The sequence below is a fragment of the Fukomys damarensis genome, unplaced genomic scaffold (genome assembly GCF_012274545.1).
Source record: "Fukomys damarensis isolate Sample0158 unplaced genomic scaffold, DMR_v1.0_HiC HiC_scaffold_35, whole genome shotgun sequence".
Classification (NCBI taxonomy): domain Eukaryota; kingdom Metazoa; phylum Chordata; class Mammalia; order Rodentia; family Bathyergidae; genus Fukomys; species Fukomys damarensis.
This window is the reverse complement of record NW_022900947.1, coordinates 36,685,600-36,707,708: the sequence shown is the minus strand read 5'-3', so window position 1 is coordinate 36,707,708 and position 22,109 is coordinate 36,685,600. Positions and strand designations below refer to the sequence as shown.

The 22,109-nt window shown below is 34.5% G+C and overlaps 1 long non-coding RNA gene across 3 annotated transcripts in view; it reads left to right on the top strand.

Moving 5' to 3' along the window:
• Nucleotides 1–22,109, top strand: part of LOC104873495 — a 31,886-nt gene that overhangs the window by 5,582 nt on the left and 4,195 nt on the right. For all 3 annotated transcript variants that reach the window (XR_783492.2, XR_783491.2, XR_783493.2), the window contains exon 2: nucleotides 9,606–9,690. This is a non-coding gene — a long non-coding RNA (uncharacterized LOC104873495). The remainder of the gene's footprint in view (nucleotides 1–9,605; nucleotides 9,691–22,109) is intronic.

Below are 22,109 nucleotides of genomic sequence, written 5' to 3'. Positions count from 1 at the left end.
AATTCCTGTGTAGGTGTCCTCTGTCCTTTATCCTTGTTTCCTGGTCCTATCAGATCAGGGTTTTGTTTTTTTGTTTGTTTGTTTGTTTGTTTGTTTTTTCCTGAGACTCTCACACTTTGAGGAGTCTTAGGTAGAAAGCAGTCTCTCTCGGCCTTCTGGAATGGCGGTAAAACTGGACATGAATCATAGGAATCTCTCATCTTTACGCCTCACCACAGTTGTGAACTATGACAACCAAATAGGGAGGCTATAGAAAAATATAACTTCATACATTTTGGGTAGAGTATAATTTACTGCAATCTATCTTAATGACAACTTTACTACTAATAGCCATATAATATGCTATTATCTTGGTGCACTGATGGAATTTGCATTATGTTCAATTGACTGTGGTTTCTCCTGATATATTGTGTTTTTATCACAATCACTTATAGTTAGTAAGGTATGAATTTTAGTAGGGCAACCACACAATTATTAACTTTTCGCATAGTTACATAATCTTTATGTTTTCATATTTTATTTTATACATTAGATACAGTATGAATTTACTTTTTTAAATCTTGTGCATTGATATAATATTAAATATTCTAGGTAACTGAAGCTGTGTTTTTAATGCACATAAATAGGAATGGTATAATATCATTTTGCATATGAATTTATTCTCTATGGATTTATTGTTTTGTTAGGAAAAGTATGACTCTATTTCATGTTATATTAATAACCAGTTATTTAACATATTTTAATGATACTATAAAATATATTTATATTTATTCTTCAGCTTTTAAATTTTTTAAAATTTATTTTTAAGTGATACATGAAGAACATAAAATTATATGCAATAATGGAGTACTATATTGTATTTAAGTATATGTATATGCTGCATAATGTTCAAATCAAGTTAAGCATATATCTGTCTTTAAATATTTCTCATTTCTGTGGTAAAAACTTTCAAAATCTTTTCTTGCATGTTCTTGAAATTAGCAACATTATATTTTCTATAGTTGCTCTACTCTGCAGTTACACACCAGAACTTGTGGCTCATAAACTCAGTACCTTTTGATTAACGTTTCTCATTCTTTTCCACTCCTTCTCTCCCAGGCCTTTGGTAACTACCATTCTACTCTCCACTTTGATATGATCAATTCTTTACATTTCACATGGGTGAGGTCAAACAATACTTTTCTCTCTATGCCTGGTTTATTTCACTAATATAATGGGCTCCAGTTTTATATATGTGATGTAAATGTCAAGACTTCAATCTTTTCATATCTGAATAGTATTCGATTTCACCACATTATCCCTGGTATCCAATGTACCACATGGTACCAAATGTATGACATTTTCATTATCTATTCATCAGCTGATGAACACTTAGGCTATTTCCATTTCTTGACTATTGTGAATAGTGATGCAATAAACACTGAAATTGCAAATGTTTCTTTGACATACTGATTTAATTTTATTTGGCTATATTCCCCAGGAGTGGTAATATTGGATCATATGTTAGCTCTAGTTTTCATTTTTCGAGGAAATTTCATAGTGTTTTATGTGAAGATTGTACTAATTTACATTCCCATCAATATTGTGCAAGTGTTCCCTTCTATCCACATACTCACCAGCACTTGCTACCTTTAGTATTTTTACTAATAGTCATTCTTACAGGAATGAGATAGTAACTTATTGTGGTTTTGATTTCAGTTTCCCTAATTATTAAATACTCTGACTACTTTTCAAGTATATATGGCCCTTTATATGGCTTACATTGGGAAATAGCTATTGAAATCTCTGTTCAATTTTAATTGGGATTTTTTTTTGTTATTAAAATTTTAGAGTTCCTTGTATATCCTATACATCAACCCTTTGTCTGATTATACTTTGCAAATATTTTTGCTCTTCTCTAGGCTGTCTTTCGCTCTGTTGATTGTTTTTCTTGCTGTGCAGAATTTTGTAGTTTGATATACATCTATTTATTTTTTCTTTTCCTGTGTTTTGAGAGTCTTGTACATTCCAGTACATTGTAGCTTTTTTCCTGTTTTCTTCTGGTAGTTTAAAAATATTAATTCTTGGCCGGGGATTTAGCTCAGTGGTTCCGGCGCGTGCCTCACAAGCACAAGGACCTGAGTTCGACCCCCAGAACAACAACAAAAAAAATTAATTCTTAGGTTTAATTTTAAAAGTCAATTTAGAATCAATTTAGGTAACTGATAAGATGTAAGCATCTAGGATCCAATTTTCCCTGCCCTTTCTCTGAGGTGCATTCTTAACACTTTTGGTGAATATCAGATAGAGATGTATGAGTTTCCATCTAAGTTCTCTATGCTGTTCAATTGATCTGTATGATTGTTTTCATGCTAATATCATGCTGTTTTGATTACTGCAGCTTTGTAGTATATCTCAAAGTCTGGCAGTGTAATGTGTGCTGTTTTATCCTCTTTGTTAAAGATGTTCTTAGTTACTCAGAACTTGGTTTTGATTTCATACACATTTTAGAAGTAATTTGTCTAGTTTTATGAGGAATATCATTGTTATTTTGACAAGGGTTACATTGAATCTAGGAATTATTTTAGGTAATATACACATTTTAACAATATTAATTCTTCTCATTAATGAACATGTGATCTATGGACATACATCCTCTTCAATTTCTTTCATCAAGGTGGAGATCTTTCACCTCTCTCTCTCTCTCTTTTGGTACCAGGGATTGAACTCAGGTCCTTGTGCTTTTAAGGCAGGTGGAGGAACCACTGAGCTAAATCCCTGGCTCTTTCACCTCTTTGGTTGAATTTATTCTTAAGTATCTTATTTTCTATAACTATCGTAAACAGACTATTGGCATATACATCTCTGACTTCTGACTTTCATATATTAGTATTTGTATCCTCAGACTTTGTTAAATACACTTATCAGTTCTAATAATTGTTTGACAGAGTGTGGAATTTTTTTTTTTTTTTGGTACTGGGGTTCGAACTCAGGTCCTTGTGTTTGCAAGGCAGGCGGTGGAACCACAGAGCTAAATCCCCAGCTAGTGTGGAATTTTTAGTATATAAGACCATATCACTTGCAAATGCTGACAATTTGACTTCTTTTCCAACTTGGCTGCTTGCCTTCCTTCCTCTCTCTCTCTCTCTCTCTCTCTCTCTTTCCTTCTTTCTTTCTTTCTGTTGCCTGCTTTCTCTAGCTAAGACTTTCAGGCCTACATTGAGTGAAAGAGGGCATTTTAGCAAAAAAGCTTTCACATTTCTCTGATTTCGTATTGCATATTTTGGATTATCATGGCCTTTATTACATTGAGGTAACTACATTAAGTTGTTCAGTTTTTTAAAAATAATTAATAATTATTGAATTTTGTCAGCTGCCTCTTCTGCATCAAATGAAATGACCAGAAGATTTTTTGTCCTTCCATCTTTTGATGCAGTGCATCGTATTCATTGATTTATGTATAACGATACACTATTGTATCCCTGGAATGAATCCACTTGATCACATTGAACAATTTCTTTACTGTGCTATTGAATTCAGTTTCCTAGTATTTCTGAGGATTTTTTTGCACTATATCCATCAAGAATACTGACCTATAGTTTATTTTGTTCTTGTGCTTTTAATTAGTTTTGGTATTAAGGTAAAGCTGGCCTAGTAGAATGTGTTTGGAAGAATTCCTTCATCGTCTGTTTTTCGGAGGAGGAATAAATCATATGACTAAAGATTCTTGGTATTTATTTTTTAAGCTTTTGCTGGATTCCACATACAAAGCAGAACAGTTATTAGATAAGAGGAAGGTAATAAGAGGAGGAGATTGTAAGGGAGGGGAATAAAGGGAATGAATCAAACTATATTATACATGTTGAAATCTAGTGTTCTATAAAACTGATAGGCATCAATAATAAAAGGCAAAAATAAAAATAAATAAGAGAGGAAGGAAGTTTCAGAAAAATTCAACAGTGAAGCTGTGTAGTTCTTGACATTTTGTTGCTAATTCAGTCTTTTATTGTGTCTCATGAGGTTGGGTATTCTGTGCTGGGCTTCAGTTTTAATTTACTTCAAGACATTCCTTTCAAATTTCCTGCTTGATCTTTGTTAATTCATTGGTCATTTCAAAGATAAATTGCTTAATTTTCATGTATTTGTATAAATACGAAGTTGTTCTTACTATTTGTTTCTAGCTTTATTGCACTGTGGCCAGAAAAGATTCTCAATATTATTTTAATTTTTGTAAAATTTATTGAGAGTTTTTTGTGGCCTATTATGTGATTTGTCCTAAAGAATGTAACATGGGCTGAGTATGAAAAAAAGTGTATATTCAACAATTGTTGGATGGAATATCCTTTAGGTGTCTCTTTAGTCCATTTGTTCTTGTGTATAATTTAACTCTGATTCTTTGTTGATTTTGTCTGGATACTCTGTCTATTGCTGAAAGTGAAGCATTAAAGTTCCCAAATATCATTGCATCGGTGTCTCCCTATCACTCTTTTTAGTTCTATTACTATTTAATTTGTATATTTGGGTACTCCAATATTGCGTGCACATATTTAGAAGTGCTATTTCCCCTTGCTGAGTTGGACTTTTTGTCATTCTCTCTCTCTCTCTCTCTCTATATATATATATATATATATGCACACACACACACACACATATATATATGTATATATTAATAGTTTCTTCTTACTGCTTTAAATTTGAAGCCCATTGTATCTAATGTAAGTGTATCTATTCCTTTTTTTCTGAACTGAGAATTGAACCCAGTGCCTTCACATCGAGCTATATTCCTAACTCAGTGCTCTGTTTGCTTGTTGTTTTTTAAATTATTTTGATTCAGAGTTTTACTAAATCTCCAAATTACCCAAGTTTTCCTTGTGATCCTCCTGCTTTCGCCTCCCAGAATCCTGGGATTACTAATATATACTACCACAGCTGGCTACTCCTGCTTTCTTTTAGATTTCATTTCCGTGGGATTTCTTACTGCATCCTTCACTTTCAGTCTATTCTGTCTTTCAACTGGAGAGTCGAATCTATTTACATGAAGGTAATTATTGATAAGGTCTTACTACAGATATTATGCAACTTAGTTTCTAATTTTGTTGGTAGTGTCCCTCTTTTCCTCCCTCCCTCCTTCTTTTCCTTCTTTCTTTTCTCTCTTTCTTCTCCCTCTCTTATATACTCCTCTGTGAATTACACTAGTAGTATATTTTTAGTCCTTGCCTTTTATTTTTGGTTTGTTATCATAGATATTTGGCTTATGATTTCCATAATGCTTACAAAAATGTCTTTTGGCTATACCATTCTATTTTGAAATGATAATTTAACATGATCATGAAGATATGAACAAAAACAAAAGAACAAAATAATATGAATTATTTACAAAATTCTTCATTGGTACTTCATTTTGAATTTTGAATGCCCTATTTTATATCGTTCTGTATTAACTTTTCATCATTGGGAGAAGTACCTGCCATATAGAATTTAAATGAGGAAGGCTTTATTTTGCTTTTGGTTTCACAGTTTTCAGCCTGTGATTGACTGACTCTAGAAACATTATGGCAAAAAAGAGAGCAAAGTTGCTCACTTTGTTGTGTTAGGCAAACAGAGGAAGAGAACAGTGCCAGCCAGCAGGAGATACGATCTCCAAACCACCCCAGTGATCTCAGCTGGGCCCTGCCTCCTAGCAATACATTCAGCTATGGACAGCTGTGGATTGATTCACTGGTAGATGCAATGCCTTCAAGATCCAGGGACTTCTCCAGAAATCTCTAACTCTGGGCAATTTGACAATTAAGCTCAGCTGCCTTACTTTCCACATTGCTTATATCTTAACATATTAATGTATTATTGCTACTTTTGATCATTTTAGTCTTTACACTAATGCTATGAATGGTTTTCGGACTATATTTACAATACTAGAGTATTCTGAATTTTTTGTAAAATTACTCATACCAGTGAGTTTTACACCTTCTTATGTTTCCTTTTTACTCACCAACATCTTGTTACTTTGGTTCAAAGAAATTTCTTTGGCATTTGTTGTAGAATAAGTCTGTGGTAATATATTCTCTCATCTTTTCTTTTTGTCTGGGAATGCCTTTATCTCTTTTTCATTTCTAATGAACAGTTTTTCTGTGTACAGTATTCTTTGTGGACAGGATTTTTGTTTTGTTTCGTTTTACTTTACCTTGTTTTATTTTTACCTCTAACACTGTGAAAATTTCATACCATTGTTTGCAGGCCTACAACGCTTTTGAAAAGAAGTTGGCTGTTAGGCAAAGAGAGGTCCTGTGTGTTACGTCTTTTCTTTTGCAGCCTTGAGAGTCTATATCTTTCACTTTCCTGAGCTTACTAAGTATCTTGGTATAAATTTGCTTGACTTAAATTTGGCTGATTGCCATTGACTTTTTTATATATTTGTGTTTGTGTTGGCTGGGGGTTGCACGGCTATTTATTTAAATAACTGTTTACCCCCTTGCATCCTGAACCCTCCTTGAACCCCAAATACCTGAGCATTTGTCCTTTTCATACTGTCCCAAATTTCCCATAGGCTTCCTTCATTCTGCTTTATTCTTTTTTCCTTTTCTCTCTTCCAACATGTATTTTCAAATAGTTTGTCTTTGAGCTCACTATTTTTTCTGTTTGATTATCTTGCTATTGATGCTTTCTTCTATCAATGTTAAGTTCACTGAGTAATTTTTTAGCTCAAGAGTTTGATTTTTAAAAAATTGCTTTCATTTCTTTGTAGTTTTCTTTATTAGAGTATTGAATGTTTAATCTGTTTTCCTCAAGCTCATGGAGATTCCATAAACAGCTCTTTTAAATTCTCTACTTGAGAATGTACTATACTGATTACTAACTTGTCAATTTCTGGTACCTTATTTTGTGTATTGGTCAAGGTTATGATTTCTTGAAAGCTCTCCATGGGACATCATCTGGGCATTGAAGGATTCAGTATTTATTCTTTGTCTTCTAAATCTGATTTTGTTTGTACCTTTCTTTGCAGAAATTCTAAGTCAGGTATTTTCTCTGAGCCTAGAGTCACATTTATTATTTCGGAACTGGACAGAGCCCAGGTCCTGATCTGTGGGTTATCTGTTATACTAGAGGCAATCCAAGCCTAGATTTTTCCCAAGAACACGATTGGTATGTTATTTAGAATAAAACCGATGAGTAGTTGGCAAGAGTAGTCTGTTTTCAAAAGCCTCTCCCTGGGACCAGGATAGGCCCATATGCCCCTTCTAGTTTCTAGCCTATGGTCAGACACTGGTCCATGGATGAACCATCCCCAGAGTGCTATGCACATCCACGGATACCAAGCTGTGTCACACTTTGAGCATGCAATTTTTCCAGACCAATACAACACTGGAATAGGACCAAGGCCTGCACTGCTATGGGCTACCTATTACTAAAGTGGACTCATGGCCCAAGACAGCTACAACCAGTTAGAGATAGTGCTAAATGGAATAGAAGTCCAATAGATTGTAACTATATTCAGTATCTTTCCCTTGCACTATTGCTATTTATTTTAGAGTTTCAAACTGCATGCAGCCCTTGGGCTAAGGTTCCTTAGGTTTTACCCAGTTTTAGGTTTTCCCAGTTTAGGACTAACTTATCCATCTGTCTAGTGGTGAACACCTTGCTGTACCCCCCAACAGGGGGCGTCTTGTACTATGTTCTGCTGCTTGAGGTTGGGGTACTATATGAGTCGGTTTTTCTATTACTGAAAAACAATGCCTAGTACCATAAATTTAAAGGAAGCGAGCTTTATTTTGGCTCACATTTTCCGTGGTTTTAGTACACGGTCAGCATACTCCGAGGCAGATGAAAAGGCATGGCAGAGAAGCCATGATGGCCAGGAAGCGTGGGGATAGAGGAAGAGCCAAAAACACTCATACATCCTTCCAGATCATGCCCCCAGTGACCTATCTCCACCCCACCAGGCCCCCCTACCAAAATAGCACATTCAGTTATTGAACTAATCAATGGAGGAATCCACTGATGAGTATAGCACCCTGCACGATCCACTCACCTTCAAAACATTAAGGACATTTTAGATCAAATTATAACAGCTAGTACTGGTAACTACAACTCCCTGGCCACCTTGGCTGATGTTGAGTTGGGTCGTGCCTGAGACACAACCACAAAATTCGGCATAGTCTCAGCTGGTCACAATGTGGAACAAAGCACAAGGGGACACAGGTGCTAGGGAAGTTCTATAGCTCTGTCTGCGAACAATGGCTTGAAAATAGTTATGCTACCCAAGATTTGGGGATGGGTGGTGGAGACAGTCTCTTGGACACCAGGGTTGATACTAAGCTGGGTCACATCTAAGTCTCAACAGCTGCAGGAGCCTACATCTCAGGGAGAGTATTGGTGTGCACCAAGCCCACTCCAGATTTGGCTTCCTGCAAATCTGAAACTGATGTGATCCCAACTTGAGTCTGTCGCATTGGTGCTTAGGTCTCCACCTACTGCCAGCTAGTCAGGGGCCTCCATCTGTGAGCTCTAGCTTGAAAATAGGACCTTCAGTTTATACCACATTCAGCGTCTCACGGCGGCAGCACTGGCATGTGGGCTCTGAGACAAACACCTGTTCTAACTTTCATGCCCTGCTTCCCAGAGAGTACAGACTCATTCCCCACTCTGCTACTCAAGGCTGGAGGATAGGTGAGGGAGACAGTGTGCTGCCTGGTGAACGGGCAGCTCAGCAGCTCTGTCCACACTGATTTACCTGAAAGTAGAGGTCATGCAATTTGCTCAGCACTGGGTTTCATAGCGGTGGGTCCAGTACTTGGTTGCAAGTCTAAGACCTTCGCTTTCTCTCTGAAGCCAAAGGCATCTCTCTCCATACTGGGCCGATTTGAGTTGGGAAAGGGGCAATGGGAAACTCCTTTTTATCTTCTCCAATATTTCTTTTCATTTCACTATACTAAAAGCAGACACTATGGTCTCTCACCTGATGTCCTTAGCTCTTGTGAATGGGAAAGTAGTTTGTGTGCATAGCTTGGTGTGTCACTGGGGAAATAACTACCAGAAAATCTTATTCAGTTGCTGTCTCCCTCCATTTTAAAAACAATTTTCCATTGCTAAAGTCACCCTACTAGACTCATAACCCCCATGCTGGTTTGAACCCAGGGCCTTTGTATTGAGCTACAACCTCGTACTTTTTGTTTTTTTCATTTTGGGACCAGGACTCACAAAGTTTCTAATTTTCTCAGGTTGAGCTTGAACCTGCAATCCTCTAGGCTCACCCTCCAAATCTGCTGAGGTTAGGCTTCAGCTTTCTTATTCGTGTGTTACAGTGTCAACTACTAAAACCAAAACTATCACACAATATAGCTGAGTACATTTTAACCTCATTTTATTTGTATTTGTTGTTATAATAACTGTATATATTATAAATACATTCAAATTTTGCTCAAATAAATATGATTTATTGATTTAAATTACATAATAATTAATAAAAAGATATTCCAAATCATTGCTTTTATTAAAGTACCTATTTTTATTAATAAAAAGTTAAAATTTTATAAGCTTATTATTTACCACCACTAGTCTAAGTACTTGACACAATTAGTATTCATAATATGCTTTGAGTTATGGATACTATAATTAGTTCTCTTTTACAGATGAAGACCTGCAAAAACAGAAAGTTCGGGTAATTTATCCAAGATGAAGCAATTAAAATATGAGAGAGACAGAATTCAAATTCAGGTAGCCTATGACAGCCTGCAACATTTGCCCATAAATTGTTAATTATCAAAAAGGTTTCCACTATAAAAATGTATTTTTGACCATCACTGTGATAATTGCTTTTTGCAATTTTGTCTATATAATTAGATGTGCTTATGTTATCCTAAGTGATGAGTGATTTACATGCTTACAGCAAGCCCAAATTACACAGCAAAATTTTCTTTAAGCACAGGAGACCTATGCTCCACAAGCAGGGAGTAATGTGGCAGTGTCTACAGTGTGGTGACCTCTGGCTGGACCCTGTGATGCTGGGGTCAGGGAAATTCAAAGGGGCTGATGACAATTAAAGCTGTCACCAGCAAGATACTGCTTATAGTGTCATCTAAAGTGCTGTCGTTCGTAACTCTGTCGATGTGAAGAGATTTTACTATTTTTTGTTGTCGTTGTTGTTTAGTTGAAGCTGTTTTTTAATTCTGTTTCATAAAATAAAGATTTAAGTAATCAGCCAGATACTGAAAACGTTACAAATATGTAAGTGGTTTCTATGGAACATTTTTCTGTTTGACATATGACCTTTGAGCTCATGGATTTATTAAGTGTGTGTGTGTTGTAATTATACCACAATATAAGGTAAAGATCTATCTGATGTAGAGTGTATACCATGTAAAATGATATATACATATGAAATATATATATATATATACATATATATTGCAAAATATATTGGCAATAAAAACAATCTCATCTTCCACAGAACTCTCAAGGAATGTACCTCAAAAGGATGAAACTTTCTGTTATACCTTGTAATTCACTGAATGGAGAATTTGGGAGCAAGTGGGACAGGTGCTAAGCACAAGACAAGGATTCGGGGTTTAAAGCTGATGGCAATAAAGGAAATTGAAATAGTTCAAGGAGAATTAAATAGAAATAGTGCTTGCAGTGGTGAGAGGGGTCAAGGGAATAGGAGGAGGATAGGAAGGAAACGAGACGATGGGAAGGTTTTCCAGCTTATGTCTAAGGAGATCCTAGAAGGAGCTAAGGACTTGTCTAGTACATAAAACTGGGGTTTTTTCTACCCTATTATTAAAACAAATTCGTTACTGAATGGAGATACAAAATACTGTATTACTAATTTATCATTTTTATTTTGTCACACAAATCCTTCCACTTTTAAAAATAAAGATTTGAGGTAAAAGTTTGAAAACAGACATTTTTATTGATTACTGAAATAGTGTAGGAACAATGTAATTAAAGAATTGTCTAGTGACTTTCTGTGACTACATGGAAAAGAAATCAAATTTATAGAGCCTTTCACCCTTTTGGAAATTACGAAAAGTATTCAACTTTCAAACAATAAAATTGTGTCTTCAGCCCTGTGTCACTCCTGTAATTACTAAAGCTAAATAAATATTGGATGGAGGATTGGGGTTGCAGGCTCCATTCCTTCGCTGAAATTAGAAATGTATTAATGTAGGTGTGCAATGGCTTTAAGTTGTGTTTAAGAAGTAAACAGCCCATTTGCCCATCAGTTGGAAACAGGATAAAGGAGATGTGGTTTTCCTATAAAATGGAATATTACTTAGCCGTAAAGAATGAGAAATTAGATTCATTCATAGGAAAATGGATACATATTGAGGATATACTCCTAAGTGAAATAAATAAGTCACACGTGTAAATACCGAATAGTTTCTCTGGTGTGAATAAATTGTAATAGTACATAAGATCCTAATGAGATAACTGACGTTATGAAATGGGAAGAAAAGGGCTAAAGGTGTAGGAAAGGTGGGATGGCTAGGGGAAGGGTAATAAGTGAAAAGAAAAAAATGTGAGAAAATGAAAAGATGGAAATAAAGTGTTTGTAAATGGGAAGGGGAGAGGGGGTGAAGGGAGGGCAGGGACAAGGGGAAAAATGAGAACCAAGACTTGTCATGTAAGGTACAAGATCCCAGTGATGAATGTAACTGTACTGTATTCCTAAAATATAGCAATAAACTCAATTTTTAGAAAAAGAAGTAAAACACTGTTCAGTGTGGATCTTAACATAAAATTACTGACATATAATAAAAGATCAGAATACCTTTAAGGAAAATTATCATGAAAAAAACAAACTAAATCCCACAAGCAGAAAACTAAATCTCTATAGAAATTAAGATTATTTTAAAGCTAGAGTCATAGAATATAGAAAAATAAGAAAACTGTTGAGAGGAACAAAAACCAACACAACAACATAATCAGTGGATATCTATAAAGCTAAAATTTAGTTGCAAATTTTATTAAAAACTCAGATAAATTAAATGCATGATTGGAGCTTTTATTAGTAAGCCAAATGATAGATAGAATCAAATAACTTTTAAGATGTAATTAGAAAAAGCAACCAAAAATTAGAATCAAAAATAGATGCAAAAGTTTTAAAAGAGATCACATAAAATGAGAATAGTGTGAAAGCAAGAAATAATAAAACAAATATAATTACAAAAATATTACTTTTATGACTGAGCAAGCTCATTGAATGTTAAATATATTGATTAGTCATGTTCTGGTGAAATTTCAGAACATCTTGGATTAAAAGAATACAAGATACTTTTGAGAAAAAAAATCATCACCTAGAAGAGAATAATTTTCATTCTTACCGGTAAATTTAGTGGAGAAATCAATGAAGCAGTGCTTAAAATTCTGAAAAATTTTACTTTAAATTTAAAATTCTATCTAAACGGTATAGTAGGTGATGTGAAATAGGAAGAAAAGGGACAAAGAGGAAGGGGCAATGGGAGGGCTAGCAGAAACCAAAGAAGGGAATAGAACCCATATGAGAAAAATGAAAAATATGGAAAGAAAGTCTTTGTGGATTGGGAGGGAGGGACGGGTTGAAGGGAGGGTAGGGAAATCAGGAAAAAATAAGAACCAAGATTAATTATGTAAAGGTACAAAATTCCAACAATGAATGTCACTATATTGTATACATTAAATGTACCAATGAAATTAATAAAAGTCTAAAAATGAATGAAATAAAATTCTAATTCTTTAATCACAGTATTCAGCAGTTTTGCTATTACCAAGTTACTTTTAGACATAAAAGTACTGAGAGTTTTGCCTCAACAAATCCTTTCAGCAACGAGTACCTAAAATTTATTCTAGCAAAACAAAACGGCAGTTGCAGAAAAAGGAACGTAAGACAAGAAATGAAATGCTAAGCAAATAACCCATAAAATAAATTATTTTTCACTTTAAGCATAATACCATGAAATACAAAGCATTTATTAAGAAATCATTCTGAAAACATAGAGGAATAGATGTAAAACATTAGGAACTAGAGGATGTGACCTGAAAGTGACAAGTTGTGGTGAAGAGGGAAGGAGCAGATACTCTGAATAACTATAGTTTTTAAGTAGAAATTATGAGTTAGAAATAAAGCAATAGTTTACTAAGTGCTTATCATGTAACTGTTTTATGTCTTTTTTATATATTCTAAAATTTTATATTTACGGTATTAGCAATATTTTAGGGTAAGAATTTATAGTATTACTAAAAACAAGAAGCATTCCAAATTCAACATTTAGACTTAAGGTAATTATTTCTTAGAAAAAACTGGCAACAAATATAAAACAGGAAAATGTAAAAATGTACATTGAGAAAAGTAACAGTTTCTATTTTGGACTAGAAAAAAGTCAATACTTCAATTTTAATATCTGAATTTAACAGCAAATTAAATATTTGATTTCTGAAGGAGTATAACTGAGCATCCCAACCATATTCTGAACCTCTCCTTGACATCTGTGGATAAACACAGGGCTCCAAAACATTGTGCAAAACTTTGACTGAGAGATTAGTCAGGTGTTGCTCATGAAATAATCACAAGGAGAAGATAAGTTACCCAGAAATGTCTTGCCAACATTATTAAAAGATATTGAAAAATTTTAATGGTGTGGGGGAAAAATGACAGAAAATAGAGTTGGTCTTTTTACTCAATTACTTGACAATATGACTTTTTATAGGGTAAAGTATTAAAAACAGCACTTTCTCACAAGTCCTTATTTTTGTAGTCTAATTCATGTTTGATTCAAGACACTATGCTACATCTGGGCATGTCTGGAACCCTGAACTTGTCCCTTTCTATATTATTTATGTTGTTTTTCTCTCATTAAATTCTTCCTGAATTACCATGTCTTTGGTCTTTAATAAGCATCATTAATTTTCATTTTGAATAGAATCCAGAAGTAAGCCTTTCACATATTGGATGCCCTATCTTCAGTGCTTCTTGGTACATCTCTTCCCTGTGAATTTCAAAATGTAGTCATCACTAATACTCCAGCTGCTGCAGTATTTTGTTAAACTTATTTAAAAGCTTTTCCTGTAGCTCTACAGTTAGCTCAATCTCTATTTTTTTCTGCTAGTTTGTATTCTCTTGGAACACTGTCAATGATAGGATATAGTAAAAATCCTCCTTTAACCTTGGACATGGGATATTTAATCTCAGCAGTAAGAAAAGTAACTAAGAAAATATCCAATAAAATATATAAATAAATTACATATCATGATTGCTTTTAAAGATGACAGAGTTGTGGTAGCGTACTCAAGTAATTTCAATTGAATTTGTAGCATTTCATTTATTTTAAATTCTGAGTCAATATCTGACAAAATGGTAGAATTTAATAGTCTTGAGGGGATATTTGCTATTACATTCTGTGCCTCAATCTCTGTATTTTGAAATATTTTTAAAAATAAACTTTTAATTATTAGGGGCCTATATACAGATGCCTATCCAGTATGAATAGCTGGTTGGATGATTTGTACCTTTCCATTCATCACTTATGTAAATTTGAATTTAGGCAAGAATTTTAATACTTTCAAAATTATTATTTCTTTCTTTATAAAGAAAATGTATTTTACTTAGAGAGTATGAACATATGAACTATCCCATTGTTGGAGCAGTCTGAAAAGCAATTACAGAGTATCTGGGCTTAGTAAAACTTATAGCCCCACCCATCCACACAAACATAAATTACTGGGATGCCTTCACCATGGAGAACAGGGGTGTGTTTGTGTGTGTGTGTGTGTGTGTGTGTGTGTTCACAGTCCATTTCCCCAGGACCAGTCTGATGACTATGTCTGGTATTTCTGTTCCCCAGTCAGTCCTTGTCATTTGGCCCTACTTTAGATCATGTTTTTACCCATTTCTGCATGTAGATTTTACCCTCAGGCCAGGAGTACTGAAGGTAGAGGTCCTTGACTGAGAGCATGTCCATCTTGCCACCAATTTTCCTTAGTAGCTGCCACCCATACAGTTCACAGTGGGCTCAGGGCCTATTGCAATTCTGGCTTTCTTGAGCCAGGATCACATAGCCAGGCCCATATCACACCTCTAGGTTCACTACTGCAGTACAGGTGATAGGAAGAGGCCTTTGGCAAAACCAGGAAGTAGTTGAAGATTGTCTCTGGATTTGTAACTCTTCTTTGGCTCTAACTTTTCTCACTCAGATACATTTCCTCTCATCTTTTAGGTACCTTGACCTTTGAGCTCCACCTATCTTCAAAACTGCAAACCCTCTAATGTCCTCATTTTCACTTTGAGTAAAGATTATTCACACAAATGTGTTAACTCCCTAATGTTTTAACACTTTTACCTCTAGATGCAGAAGGACTTTCTTTCCATTAGTAGCAAAGAGAAAAAAAAACTGTCAAGTTAAAAAAAATAAAATGTGTTAGTTATTAATATAGCTACTACTTTTCACTATGTTTCGGGCACTCTTAAATTTCCTTTAACATGTATCAGCACATCCAATCCTTGTTAACAATGCTATAAAACAGACACTTATCATTATGCTTATTTTGTAAATGATAACGTTGATGCCCAGAGTGGTAAAGTCATGCTCCAACTAAGAAGTGTGGAAGTCAGGGTCAGGACAGGTAAAAGCTAACACTATTCCAATGTTGCAGATTTGGGAACTTTTTCACATAAGAATATGTATATAGAAGTGATATAATTTCACAACAAATGGTATCAAGAAAATGTGACAACATTTCAATTCATCATACCTATTTATAGTAACAAAAGCAAGCTCTGAATTACTTACCATATTTCTTCATTAGTATGCAACTTAAAAACACTTTCTTATTACCCAAAGAACATGGGAGTAGGTGACAAGAGACCACTCTACTGTCATTAACTGAATGTAATCTTTGTTTTGTTTTGTTTTTTTTTACTTAACCTCTCAAAAAATCTTTGATTTCCTCTTGGGTAAATTAAGGATGGGGGCAGAAAACAGGTAATTTTAAAGGTTATTTCTGCTGTAATATTCAGTGAAACGATCTGGTTAATTATTTGGTTGGATATGTTCTTACAACTGGTTGATCAGGTAATATGATTATCTAATCACATTTTAAATAATTAAAAAGAGGAAAACAGGCTTCAATCCTAATGTCTCCTGATCACTTTTAAGCCTCTATTCAGCTCAGTGTGAACCAATTTCAGAGTCATGAATCTATGGATCAGGCATTTCTCTTAGTCTCTGTTTTTGATTCAGTTCTGGAAACAAGTGGTGTGCTGCTATGAAGATGTGAGACAGCTTGAGTCCAGTAGAAAAGGCTAAGGATAACCAAGGTGATAGCAATGAAAGGCCAAATACTAGAAGGCACTGGGAAGTGAAAGTGGGCTTTGAGGAACACATGGCAAGAAAAAGAAACTCGGACACTGAATGGGGAACATGGACAGAGGGAAGGGAAGCAAAAAACTGGTCTCAATAAAGACAATACCAAGTGTCCAAGCTCTAACATCAAGAAGAGTATACACATCTGGGGTTGGGTTGTAGCTCAGTGCTTGACTAGTAAGTGCAAGACCCTAGGTTAATTTCACAGGAAAAAGGTGTTCAAACAGATTATCAAGGTACATCCAAGTGAAGCTGAAGAGCAAGCAGGCAAGCAGGAGTTAAAGGTCCAAAATGAAACCTGCAAAGTTGTGCTGGAAACTCTAAGCCAGAAAGCAGCACCAATGCTTTCAGGGATTCCACTGCCTTGTCAAAAATGACTAGATTAGGACCCTGGTTCAAATCTTGGATTCAAATGAAAGACTGAGTCTTAGGGAATACAATGGAACAGAGGACCAAATTCAGAATTTGATAAACTGCAAAGGTACACCAAAGTCTACTCCTAGGATATTTGAGGGAGCTGCCTGAAATGACTTCTGCTTCAGATATTCTTACAAATTAAAGACTTTTAACCTCATCACTACTTCCAGACAGAAGCTTTTTTATTCTAATTCATCATACCAGAGACCAGCAACAATCTGTTTCTGTTGTAGTCACTATGTCAAAGACGGAGGTATAAGCCTGATGCTTGTAAGGTTAATGGAAAATATACGTGGTTGTAGCTTTTGTGGCATTGCTTTGTTACTTATTAAAAATAAAGTAAGGCAAATTCACCACTTTCTGAGAAAGCTTTCTTGAGCTCTGAAGCTAAGACTGGCTGATATCTGTACCAGAATGGCTGAATTATCTAGAGGTGAACCGAAGCCTACTTAAAATATCAGCTGTGACACGTTTTTCTTAGTTTATTTGCAAGAGCATGAGCAGCCCAATCAAATGTCTTGTTTTGTGAACCATAACTCTACTGAATGTAAATGAAACTACCAGTTTCTTACCAAAAGTTGGCCATTGCACCATTCTTGGTTCTTACTTTCTTTCTAGTCCAGCCCATAGATTTCTCATGGTCACTAAATTAACTAATCTCTGACAAATACTTGATATTTTTCACTACTTGTCCTCATCCTGTGGACCATTTGTGAAATGCTCTAACTTAAATCACCTCGACCAATTATTTGCTCCACTCTGTCAAATTCCAGAACACCTCCAGAGGCTGTCCGCAGTTACATGAACTGGCATGCTTACAAACACATAACCTTTGATATTATCTGGTCTTCATGAGCCTTTTGCCAACTATCTCGACCATCAGTTCTCTAATTGGATTCATCATTAATTATCATATTATATTTTTTTCTTGGAAAATAAAAATTGACTTTAACGCAGACTTGTTAGGCTTAGTGGACAGTGTTGATTAATAGTGTTGAATGCATTCATAATGGTATTATTCACTAAAATTGTGCTCATAAATCTGTTGGGTAAGTATATTCTAATGATGGTATTTTTAAAAATTTTACTATGATGGCCAAGTATCATATTTTCTTCAAATGATAGTCAATGTCAGAAACTCATAAACTGACATTCCTTATACTTTAACACAACCTTTCTACTTATTTCTTGGTAGGCTAGCCTCATCAATAGACAGTATTTTTTAATCATTTATAATTTCAAATGTATAATTTTTAACCCAAAATATTGTTCTGAATTTGACCCTAGGACCATCTTAGCTATCTTGTAGTTTTCTTCAATTTCTTTTCCTCAAAATCCTATGTTCTATATTTAAATAAACCACCGTGTCTCCCTCTTGCTACCAGGATTTAACCAAGACCGAAATGTGAGAGTCATTTCTTATCAACAATACTAACCATGTCTATCTTAATACTAAATATTTCTCTAATCTTTCCACTTATTGCCCTTTCCATAACCACCATTATGGTTCAGGCAACCACCCTCACTGATACATTGTAAGGATGAACTGGCCTATGAGCCTCTACATTGTTTTCTCCAAAACATTCCTTGACTAGTCTCACCATACTCACCTCTTTGTGACAGCAACAGCAAGGATGACCTTTCAGATATGCAAACTTGATTGCATTAGTCCATATATGTATATATCTCCCATAATAATACCTACTACTCTTAGGACAAAATACCTTTGTGATAGAAAACTTTAAGTTTTCTTGTGACCACCCATTTCTCTGGTCTCTTGCTCCAATTTTTTTCCATTGCCTAGAAGAACTTTATGGTAGTCTCTTTACTATTGACTCCAATCTTAACATCATAATGGTTAAAAAATATGTTTGGAAGGTTTAAATCCCTTAACATTTATTCATGTTGCTCTGTACTCCAGCACGTAACCAATTTGGGGTAAAGGTCCACATCATTTGAAAATAATGTATACTCTACAATCATTAGATGCAACATTCCCTCCCTGTCAACACTGCCAAGTTTGTTAACAGTCAAGTTTTTCTGCATGTTTACATGTTTATTAATTTGTCCCACTGGTTACTGAGAGAGGTATATTAATATATCTTTCTATATTTAAGATCTGAATTTTGTCAGCACTATGGTTTAAGATGACCCCGAAACTTTCATGTGTTAGACACTTAATTCCTATTTTGGGAGTGAAGAGTTGGTGTGGGGCCTTTAAAAGGTGGAACTTAATGGGCAGTCTTAGGTCAACTGAGAGCACACATTTGGAGGAGGTTGTGGAGCTCCAGTCTGTTTGGCTTGGTGTTTGGTGATACCCTCTTTCCAGACAAGCTCCACTGTTGACATCTGCCAAGAGGTAACAGATCTGAAGGGGTCCTTAACCAGAGCTTGCATCATGATTGGAATTTTAGCCTCAAAAACTGTGAGCTAAATAAATTATTTTGTTTATAAATTTAGTCTGTGTCAGGTATTTCACTATGGCAACAAAAATAGACTTACATAACCAGTTACCATTACTGTTTTTTAAAAGCCATAAATTGAGGTAGAGACAAGTGCATAATTTTTATATTTAATTAGGCTATTTCTTTATTGATATGAAATACTTTTCTTATCTCTAATAAAACTTTTCATAGACAATATACTAATTGTCTGATATTAATATAGAAGCAATAAGGTATGTACTCTACTTTAAAGTTTTCTATATCCTTACACTTAAAGTGAATTTTTTCGTGCAGGGGATTTGGCTCAGTGGTTCCACCGTCTGCTTTGCAAGGGCAAGGGCTGGACTTCAATCCCCGGTAGCAAAATAAATGAATAAATAAAGTGAATCTTTTTTAAGGGACATATACTTTAGCTTTGCTTTGTTATTTAATTTGGGAATGTTTATTGTTTAAATGAATTATTTTTATATGTGTTATATTGCTGAAACATTAATATTAAATAAAATTAATGTAATAGTATTAAATTTAAATTTATCATTTTATTAAATATTCAATTTGCCCCACTGTCTTTCTTCATATTTGTCTTCAAATGTGGCAGAATTTTGTGTTTTGAGCAGAATCAAAAATTTCAAAAAAAACTTGCTTTTTGCAGAGCTTTATGACCAACATAGATATTGTGCTTACAATGCTTGGTCTCTGTAATTCCTATTTTAGAAGTAGTTTGCCTACAAGATAATCACCTTATCATAAAGCAACTTACTGTAATATAGTGATCCAATTTCGTTTTGGAGTGATTTTGCCTTCATGATTTGAAATATATTGTAGATGCAAGAAATGTACCAGGGTCATAAAAGTAAGGAGTTTTATCTTTATGAGTTTTAGAGGCTAGTTTTTAAATATTTTTCCATTTTTTGTTATTACAAACTGTGGGGATATGCATTGTAGGCCAACTAAATAATATTTAAATGTATTAAGAATCTTTCCTAAAGCCAGAATTTTTCAGAATAATATCACGAGGAGTCCAAAACTGAGAGTAAGACAGCTCTATAAAATTTCTGAAAGCCAGTGTCAGTTGAAAACCAAAATGTATGGTTATAATTTGAATGTCAAGGAAAGTGATAGATAAACTTCTATCATAAATCTGTTAGAAATCATTCAACTGAAGGGGACTCCATTCTCAGAGATTATCAAAATAAGTCATAAAAAATAGCATCTGATTTTATTAAGAAGAAACAGAAAAATAAATGATTGTTCCTTTATCAGATAACTTGAAAATACAAAAATAATAAATGTGTTCCTGAGGCAAAAACTTACAAGTTTCAAGGAAGTAAAATACATACATACATACATACATACATACATACAAACAATCAAAAGGGAAGAGGAAAGAACTGTCATATTCATAGAAAATAATTAAAATACTAAAAATCCATTATAGATAAGCTGGAGTGGAGAGCAAATCACATGAAGACATAATTTTGTTAGGCTCCATCAGTTGCAACTTGCCTTATTCAAGAGTTAGGTAGAGTGGTTTGATAATCATTGAAGTTCTAAACTGGTTTCTAATTTTAGAGAGTTTGCAAAGAGAAAAATAAAATTCTCTGTGACTGAGGGGGAAAAAGGACACTTTTGTGTTTGTATCCTCAGAGAGCTTTTTAACAAGTTAAGGTAGATTGTTTTTGTACTGGTATTGGATGGTTTTGGGCTTGCACATAGGTGGAGTAGGCAGTTGAAACAAAGTGTGTTGTGAGCATATCAAAAAAATCATACTTTATCCTATGTATACATTTTAATAGCTAAAGATGCCAGAAATTATATCAAACAGCCTGTTTTTTTGCCAAAAGTATTCATAATGATGTTTTCTTGCATTTTGTGCTCATAATCTTAGAATGTGTGTATTTTTATTTTCTTATAATTGATTCCTAGACGTGTAATTCTTAAGAAAAAATTCAAGCACATTAATAGGTTTTAATTGTATTACTACATTTCCTTTTTAATGTGATTATTTTTTTTCCTGGGTTGCCTGTTAATATATGTAGTCAGGGTAAAGAATCCAGGAGAGAACAGGGTTTATATCCCTTAAAGGACATTTTAGTTTAATAGGCTCAAAGATAAATTTCCTAAAACTAGGCTTTCTTCTAAGGGCAGCTAGAGATGAAACCAAGACAATAAAAATACTAGTGGATAAACATACAGAAAACTTGGTTTCAAATCCAGTCACTGTCAATTAGTAACATAAACTTGAAATAGTCAGGGATTCTGTGAGCCTAAGTTTTGTCCTTAAAGATATGAAAGAACTAGGCGATTTCTTTTGATTCTGTTTGGCTTTGCAATTCTATAATGTCAGTGAGAAATGTGAAAGGTCATTGTAGACATGACTTTCTCTAAAATCTAATTCTGTCGTAGTCTCAGTGTCTGGGGAACCAGAAATAAGAGTGGTTTCCTAAATTTCCTAAATAGTAGTAAACTTCCTTCTGGACTTATTCCTTATAAAAATGTGTAGCAAATGCTTACACCTTGGGTCTTAGAATACATAAGGTATCATCCCTAGCACTGAGAAATTCACCGATGACTAAAACCATTTTGCAAATGGGCAACAGGTATTGGTGTGGACAGATAATAGAACCCTTACCTAATGGGCACAGACTTGTCAAGTAAGTTGAAATTTAAGTCAAAATTTAAAGATGTATAATGTTTGCCATGTAAATAAGATGGAATAGGTATTTCTGGGCCAAATGGCTTGTGAAGATGCATGAATGACTAGATCTAAAAACAGTGATACATGTAATTTAGTACTAAAAGAAGAATAGTCCTCACCTGTAATCCCAGCACTTGGGAGGCTGAGGCAGGAGGATCACTGAGTTTGAGACCAGCCTGGGCTACACAGTGAGTTCCAGGTGAGTCTTAACTACATAGTGAAATCCTGTCTCATAAA